The following is an 8,593-nucleotide window of genomic DNA, read 5'->3' on the forward strand; positions in this document are numbered from 1 at the left end:
AAGATTCAGTTCAATTGCTCTTGTTTTCAGTTTTATTCAAAGTTTGTAAGCATCTTCATCTTGTTCTTATCTTACATGTTATGAATATAAAGTAAAATAAAATAAAAACTAATAAAAATTCCCGATTTTAAATAGTTTATGGATGAGATAGCATAATATATTTATAAGAATATAAAAGCGATAATTTATCTTGATTTCATAAAACTACCATACAAATTACTTAAAGAGAGTAATACGGTAATAATTTATGTAAGGAAAAAAACAAGCATTTAATATTATTTTAAGGTAATAAATTCATCGTTAAAATAATATATTTGTATCGGATACTGTTACAGTATCGAGAAAATTGCCTATCAACTTGACTAAATGGTTGTCATTAGTATCTTTAATTACATTATCCGACGTTACACTATCCACATATTTGCTAAAACTACTGTAATACCTGTGTTTAGTTGTTAATTTTATTGATATTTTTATGCGTTTTTAAAAATAATTTAGCCCCTATATAAAAGTATTGAATAAGAAAGTTAATATTTATCTTCCACCATTGAATTTTCCCTTTAGGAATAATTTATATTCGCATTCTTTACTCTTGTATAAGATTACTCCTTAAGCTAATTAAACTTTTGTTAAATTATGTAAATTTCTCTTAGAGAATTTATTTAAAATAATCTGTTAACAATTTTTTGGGCAGATTAACTTAATAATATTGAAACATCATCAAACTAATGAATTATTATTATTAATTTAAACTCAAATTTTCTTTCTTTTTCCAGAGTTTAAAACAGCTTACATTTAATTTACATTATATTGATTAAAAATTTGCGAATTTTTATGTAATAAAGCTAATTGGTTCGTGTAATAGTAAAATAATTACATTTAAAAGTTTCATTTTATCCATCATTACGGATTAAAAACTATTATTGTGAATGAGTAAATAATATTCTAGATCTCTAAGCTGTATTATATAAATTATATGTACTGTACTTTATTGTACAGTACATGTGATTTACGTGCTACAGCAAAGAAACAAAAACTCAGAAAAATATATTTAGCTACATATATTTAAATAGTTTATTGCTCACTGATGCAGTTGGTCGCGGGTTCGAGTCTGGCCCGTACCCGTGCTAACAGGCACGTGAAGAAAAACCGGAAAACTCCACGTGGCCAACCTGGACCACGTGGTTTTTCTTTAAGACATAAATGGGCTCCAGTTTCTCATAAAAAGACCTCATAGCCTCTTGGCAGAACGCCCACGTGTTGCCTTGCCTTATTCTGTCACCCCTAGTTAATTGTTTAATATTATTTATGATTTTTTTTCGTTATAGAATGATTTAATACAGTTAAATAATAAATGTAGAAACTAATTAAGTTTTTAGCATCTAGTCTCAAGAATATTGTCAATTCATTTACTAGAAAACTATTGACACAGTGTTGCTTCTCTTTATACAAATGTCAACATTTCTTTCGCTTGATTGTGTAATTTCACTTTCGGGAATAGTTAAATACAAAATACTTCTTCGATATCAATTCTTTCAATTAATTAAAAATGAATTAGGTCAATTTTACTTATGTAATATGCCCATAAAATACTGTCCGATACTCAATTTCAGTATGTGAATTTTAAAGAATTTAATAAATTTTTACGAAAAAATTACTAGAAAATTATTCTAAAAATCTAGAATTATTAAATATTAATTCATTATTTTTTATTATATATATATATATATTTTTATTTGGTTGTCTCTTCGCTTATCCGATTTAATATTAGAAAACGTAAATAGACAACAGGAAAAATTCTTAACGCTGTAGAGAATTTATCGATCTTGTAAAGCAGATACTTTACTAAATCTAGAATTCAAAAATATTTGATAAGTGCCTTAAAAATGTGGGATCGATTTAATTAACAATCGAAATAAAATTCGATTAAATTTCAAATAAAAAAAATCATAAATTATTACTACTACTTGATTCATTACTACGTTTATGTCGTTTATTAATTAAAATAAATGATTAATTTAATTAAAAAATAATATTTTCCTCTCTCTTCTTAAAATGAATTTAATCATTTCAATTTAATTCTTTCATAAAAAAAAAATCAAAAGATTTATCTGCTGTTCGTATATAAACAAATTCTTAATGAAAGATATCCTCGTGTGGGTTCTGCTGATAAATCAATTTATCATTCTATTTTACTCTTAAAAAATATAACAAGAGATATTAATTTTTTGAACTGTAGTGTCTATTTGAAATCCTATAGAAAAAATTATAAAAAGTATAATAGTAACGAGCAATTTTTTATCATGTTTTAATTAAAACACACGTGACTTCCGGTACAGACCGGAAGTCACGTGAGTTCTCCGACGCCTAAGCTTTTTACATCTGATACGGATTTTAGTGGTATCTTGCCCCTATACAGTACATCTTACTTCTCCTGATAACAATCGAGTCATTCCATTCTCGAAAAAATTTTGAATTGAAACCACATGACTTCCGGTCCAGACCGAAAGTTTGTGTATATACTTAATAAAGGTCCCTGACATCATCTACGTTTTTAATATCTAGTCTCGATTTTCATCTATCTAACTTGATCAGACAGGCGACAGACTACAGTGGAAATGTGTAGGTCTGCAATTTAAAAATTGCAGCCAAAAAAGTGTGTAGAAAAATCAAGATAATATTACACTTGTTCGGAGTAAAACTTTTTTTCTTTTTAAAAAAATTTACAATTTATAAATGTTTTTTTCTATTTTTTACATTTAATTTTATATTAAATATTTTCATTTACAAGAGTGGAAAGCAGTGAATTCATATTCTTAGCTTATTTAAACTAAAACTTGTACAGGTAAACAGGAAATAGCTACAATAAACTTCAATGTTAGAAGAGTTAAAATTAAATTCTGATGAACGTATGTTGTTCTGTGCCATGTATGCACCATATTATCATGAGATTTTAACAATTGTAACCAGTTTAACAATCGATTGATAAAATAAATAAGTACGTTTAAATTTTCTATTAAATTACTGTTTAAACAATGTCTTTTCTAAGGTATCTTAATTATAATTTAGGTATTTTCATTTACATATTTGTAAAACAATTTTTTTAACAGGAGATCCAACTCGAGGAGGAGGAAGAAGATAAGAAAGAGGAGAGAATATCTCAGTACGATAGTGAGCCAATAGGGTAAATAATTATATAATATTTTAAATTTATTCTCTTTGCTTTAAAAAATAAAAAACAATTGTATTTTTATTTAAATTTAGAATAATTTGATTCCAGAATAAAATAAAATAAAAATTTAACAGGAAGAAAAATTATTTTTTAAAAAAACTTAATTATAGTATAAACTACCCAAATACATTATTTCACATCAGTGACCATGTAAAAACGACGATCTATTTACTAAAATCTTTCTACTTCCAATTTAATGTTTAGAGGAAGTATATAAATCTTATACACACCATAAATTTTTCAAAAGAAAATCAATAATAAAAAAGAACAGATAATAAAGATACTATAACATACATTTGCTTATAAGTTTATGTAAAATAATATTCATAAACTAAAACAACTGCTATAAAAATGTTTATTTTTTTATTCATAATATTTATTTGATGATTTATTTTCACGGCGGATTATTATTATTAAGAAAAGTTTACTCGAGTTCAGAAGAAAAATGAAAATAAACAAAACACTTAAGAACTGAAATTTAAAAACAAGAAAGCTGTTGCTTGTTTTTAACATTTATTAAACATATCCTGTTATAAATCACCGTACGTAAATGCTAAAAGTAAGTATTAATTTTATGTTTTTTAGTATATTAATATGCTAGATTTTGTTAGAATGGCTTCATTCTGTCGAAGAGTTGCAGCTAATGAATGGTATCTTCCACGTTTGCAGCTGCTTAGATTCTTAATACTGTCTTGTCATTCAATTCTTGATCTTCCTCTGGTTCTAGTGCCTTTAATTTTTCCTTAGATTATCCCTTTCATGACATCAGAGAATGTAACTTTTCTTTTCATGATTCTCAATAAAATTTCTTTTTTTCGTATTCGTCTTTCTTAAACTTCCTCGATTGTTACTTTCTCTAACAATTGATTCTGCTCATCTTTCTTAAGCAACATCGAATTAATTGGGCTGCAATTTGAAAAAAAAAAAAAATTGTAGACATATAAATTCTTACTGTCGTTCATCTGTCTGTCTGTCTGTCTGTCATATTATTTTAATTCAAACATTTTTCCTTGAAGTGTGTTACATAGATGACCGGCACGACTCTGTAGTTAAAGGAAAAGTATGATGTACAGGGGCAAGCCATTACTAATTTGAGGTGGAGAGCATATATTTTAAATTAAATAAATTAAAAACATGAATAAAAATTGCAGCCCGGCATTGTGACGATGCCATAATAAATTGCTCGTATATAATTATATAACTGTACATTAAAATATTGAACTATTAATTAACTATATCCTATTATTTTAATATTCAATTATATAAATTTAAATAAACAATCTATGCCTTATCAAGGAAACGTGTAATGCTATTTTTATAACATTTACATAAAAATTCAATTTAAGTTATATTTAATCATATTAAAATATTGTTACAATATATATCACATATATGTTAAGTATTAACTAAGTAATTTGATTTAACTAATTGTGTAAATATGTAATTTGTATAAAATTATATAACTATATATTAAGATATTAGATAACAATTATTACGTATTGATGGATATCAGTAAAACTGCCTTCATAACTTGTAGGTTTTTTGAACGATTTTTTTCTCCTTAATATAATTGAAGAGTAGATAAGGCAATGTAACACATTGTCGATTTTCAAGGGACTCCCCTTTTCAGGGAGTCTCCAGGGAGTGCATTCCTGGAGGACTTTTAATGGAAAACTAACCCTATTTAGGTGTTTACACGTGTGAAGAAAACCCGTTGTTCAGAAACGAACCCACGACACAGTTGTTTTATTCATTCGGGCACTCTTGGCACTCTTTGATACAAGCTTTCAGAATTAAAAAATTATTAACTAACTGTTTTCTATTATCTCATTATACGATTATATAATTTATTAAATACAAACTTATAGTCTATATATTAACAACAAATATTCTGATATTTTCATTAAAAATATTTAAATTATATTTAATAATAATAATAATAATAAAAGAAGAAGAAGAAGAAGAAGAAGAAGAAGAAGTAGAAGTAGAAAAGATTTAATTTCGGTGATTTTTCATTATTTTCAACTTGTATAAGAAATTTTAATGAACAATAATCTAATAAAAAATGCATTGAACTAGACATAATTTTTCTTTTAGTAAGCAGCTTATCTTCTATCAATGAAGATTAAAATCCATTTTTATAGTCTAAAATGAATATTTTTGAATAGAATTGATAGTTAAAACATCTTTAATTCTAAAAAATATTTCGGGCAGAAACTTTTTGAATTGTCCTATTTCTCTTTATATTATGTTGAGTAATGTTTATGTATTTTCTTTTGATAAACAAAATAAAGTCATTTATTTTCTCGTTTTATTAAAGATGTACTCCAGGAATAAAAAATTATATTAAAAAAAATCTCCATTAATTTTTCAAAAATTTGAAGAAAAATACATCTTTAACGTTATTTCTTGATTATATTCGATAAGATAAAGAAATCCTTTTTTCCCAGGTAATAAAATAAACAATTCAGTTTCATATTTCTCAATGTTATGTGCTGGAAATATATTAAAATTTTCACTTTTAAGTAATTTATTTTTCTCTAACGTGTCCTTTACGATCCTTATTTTAAAAAAAAAATATATATATATATATACTTTTCTAGAATAAAATAATTTATATTCATTTTATATTAATAAAAATTTATATTATATAAATTTTAATTTCCTTTTCTTTCAATAAGTATATTTACGTTGATAAAGCGTTTAAAAAGAAAATAAAACGGTATTTACTTCATTAAAATTGCATAAATTACATGTTTAAAAGTTTATTAGTTTTTTTATCTTTGTAATTTTATTCTTTAATAAACTTGTAAATATGATCATCGCATCAAATTTCCAATGCAAATCAATTTTAAATCCTTAATAACTTTTTAGATTAACACAATAAGCTTGATTAATAAAAATTAGCAAAACTTTTTCATGTTTTTAATGTTACAAAGTTTTATTATTTCTTTTTAATTTAAAAAGGATTAATAAAAAACGTTGGAAAATTCTCAAATTTCTAATAAATTAACTTGAATTTGATAAAAAGTTTAACTTTATTTAACAAATTTTATATATTTTATATATAAATATATTTAATTTTATTAGAAATTCTAAATTATCTTCTTAATAAATCTATAATATAAATCGTTGTTACGAGAAGAATAATATAGTTTCACTACACCAATTTATCTAAATGGCTAGTTAAGTAATACATCGAAACCTGTTAACAACGGCCACTGATGGAAGGTTGTTTAGAGGTTATTTATATTCAACGGTCACTGATAGAAACATAAAAAATTTCACTGTTTGGAGGTTATTTATATTCATTTCAAAAGGAAACATTTCTGAAAATGTGGTTAGAGATGGCTATAATTGGAGATTAGAGTGTATGTTATTTCTCAGTTTACAAAAATAACTTAGCTAATGGCTTTCAAATATAATACTTTTTAGCTTTTTACATATTTATTAAATTACGTAAACCTCTTGAATAAAGTATTTTTGTTACATTCCTACACAGTTTACTTGTAATAATTCTCTAGAAGTGATACGTGCTAGTTGAGAACTCCTTTCTCTTTCGAGATGATCTTTATATTTCTACATAATATATTTTTAAAATTTCTTTAATAATTTTCTTCTAACCAATTATAATATCATTAATTTACATTCTACTTTAATATTTTTATTTTTTAATTTTTTTCGAGAAAAACAAATGTTATTCTGCAGAGAATTGTATTTTAAATAATTTCAATTATTTTTAATAAATAAAATAATTTTTTGCTATATTCTCTCGCTTCTGTATATTTTTTTAATAATATTTATAATTTATTATATGCAATTTTTAATGGGATTTTCATATAACTTTTGATCTCTGCTTATTAATTTTTCAAAATAAATAAATATATAAAATCCAATAAACAAGATGGCATGGAAGGAGTAGATCAGTTAAAGACTTCTTATTTTAGAAGAATAAAATTTAATAAATTTGCAATTTAAGTACAAAATTCTTTATGATATTTAGAAACAAAACAAACGAGACAATAATTGAAACAATTGTTTAAAGTCATACGAAAGAAGCTTATCACTATAAATTTATTGCTCTTCACAGTTCTTTCAGTATTTGGAGAGTTTAAAATCTAAATAATCAAAATAATTATCATTTAATAACGTGAAAGAACACTTAATTAAAGATCGAAACAACAGTAATTGCTCTATTATAATTCTGGATTTCCTCCTGTATTATGAGAATACAATTAATCTTAAATGATAAATCAAATTTAAGCTTAATTTATCATTAAATTAAGCATTCTTTCATAAAATTTTACTAAAATTTCTTGTAAGAAAGGTTAATTTTTTTAAATAAAGCAGAATTGTAAATTTTTCAATAGAAATAAATAAATTTTAATTTATTTTTCACAGACATTAAAAAATTATAAGCATATAAAAATATCTTATAATGATAATATTATTCCAATCTTCAAGTATACGTAATGGACTTTATCATGGCATCTAATTTTCGAAAATTACACGTCACCAACATTTTAAACATAATTCTGTTGTCAGGTATTGAGTATTTTAATTTAATCATCGATTTAAAATTAATTTTTCCAAACTAATAATGGCCCACTAGTTAATTAACCTCATCATCTATAAACGTTTTACTTGACACGCATCTCATCCAAAAGATATCAAATAAATATTTGTTTTTCGATAAAGTGGAGAAATTTTCTACTTCATCTTGTCTTTCCAAAACTCCATCTTCTATAATTAATTACTATATTTTGTATAACTTTATAAACAGCAAAGAACTGAATTTTCTCTTCTACGTACATAAATATACATATATATATTAAAAAAAACTTAAATTTTATTAAAATATTTCGATAATTAATAAATCTTTTAATTAATTAAAGTATCAAAATTTAAATTTTAAATTTTGTAGGTTACATATTTTATATATTTTTATATCTAAAGCAATAATAATTGTAAAAGATACGGAGGAGTGTAGAATAACCGTCTTGACAATTTGAAATTTGATAATACCACTTCTAGACTCGAGATAATGTTAGAAAATTAATAATCTTGTCATTTTAAGCAATTAATCTTCTCCATAAATTAAAATATATTTACTGTAATAACAGAATTTATAAAATTTATGTAGAGTTGTCGAGTTTTTAACCTTTTCCACTGCGTGAATCCTTCAAATTTTTAACATTTTTTCTCGCTTTCCCACAAAAAAATTCGTTAATTGTTTTTATTTAAAGGAAAATATTTCCCCATTTTCTTGTTTGTAGCCTAACATTAGATACATCTTATGTAATTAATAAAGAAAATTTACCTGTTTTTATTTATTAGTATACAAATATTTAGGTCTAAGTT

This window comes from Centruroides vittatus, unplaced genomic scaffold (genome assembly GCF_030686945.1).
Source record: "Centruroides vittatus isolate TY-2023 unplaced genomic scaffold, ASM3068694v2 scaffold_373, whole genome shotgun sequence".
Classification (NCBI taxonomy): Eukaryota; Metazoa; Arthropoda; class Arachnida; order Scorpiones; family Buthidae; genus Centruroides; species Centruroides vittatus.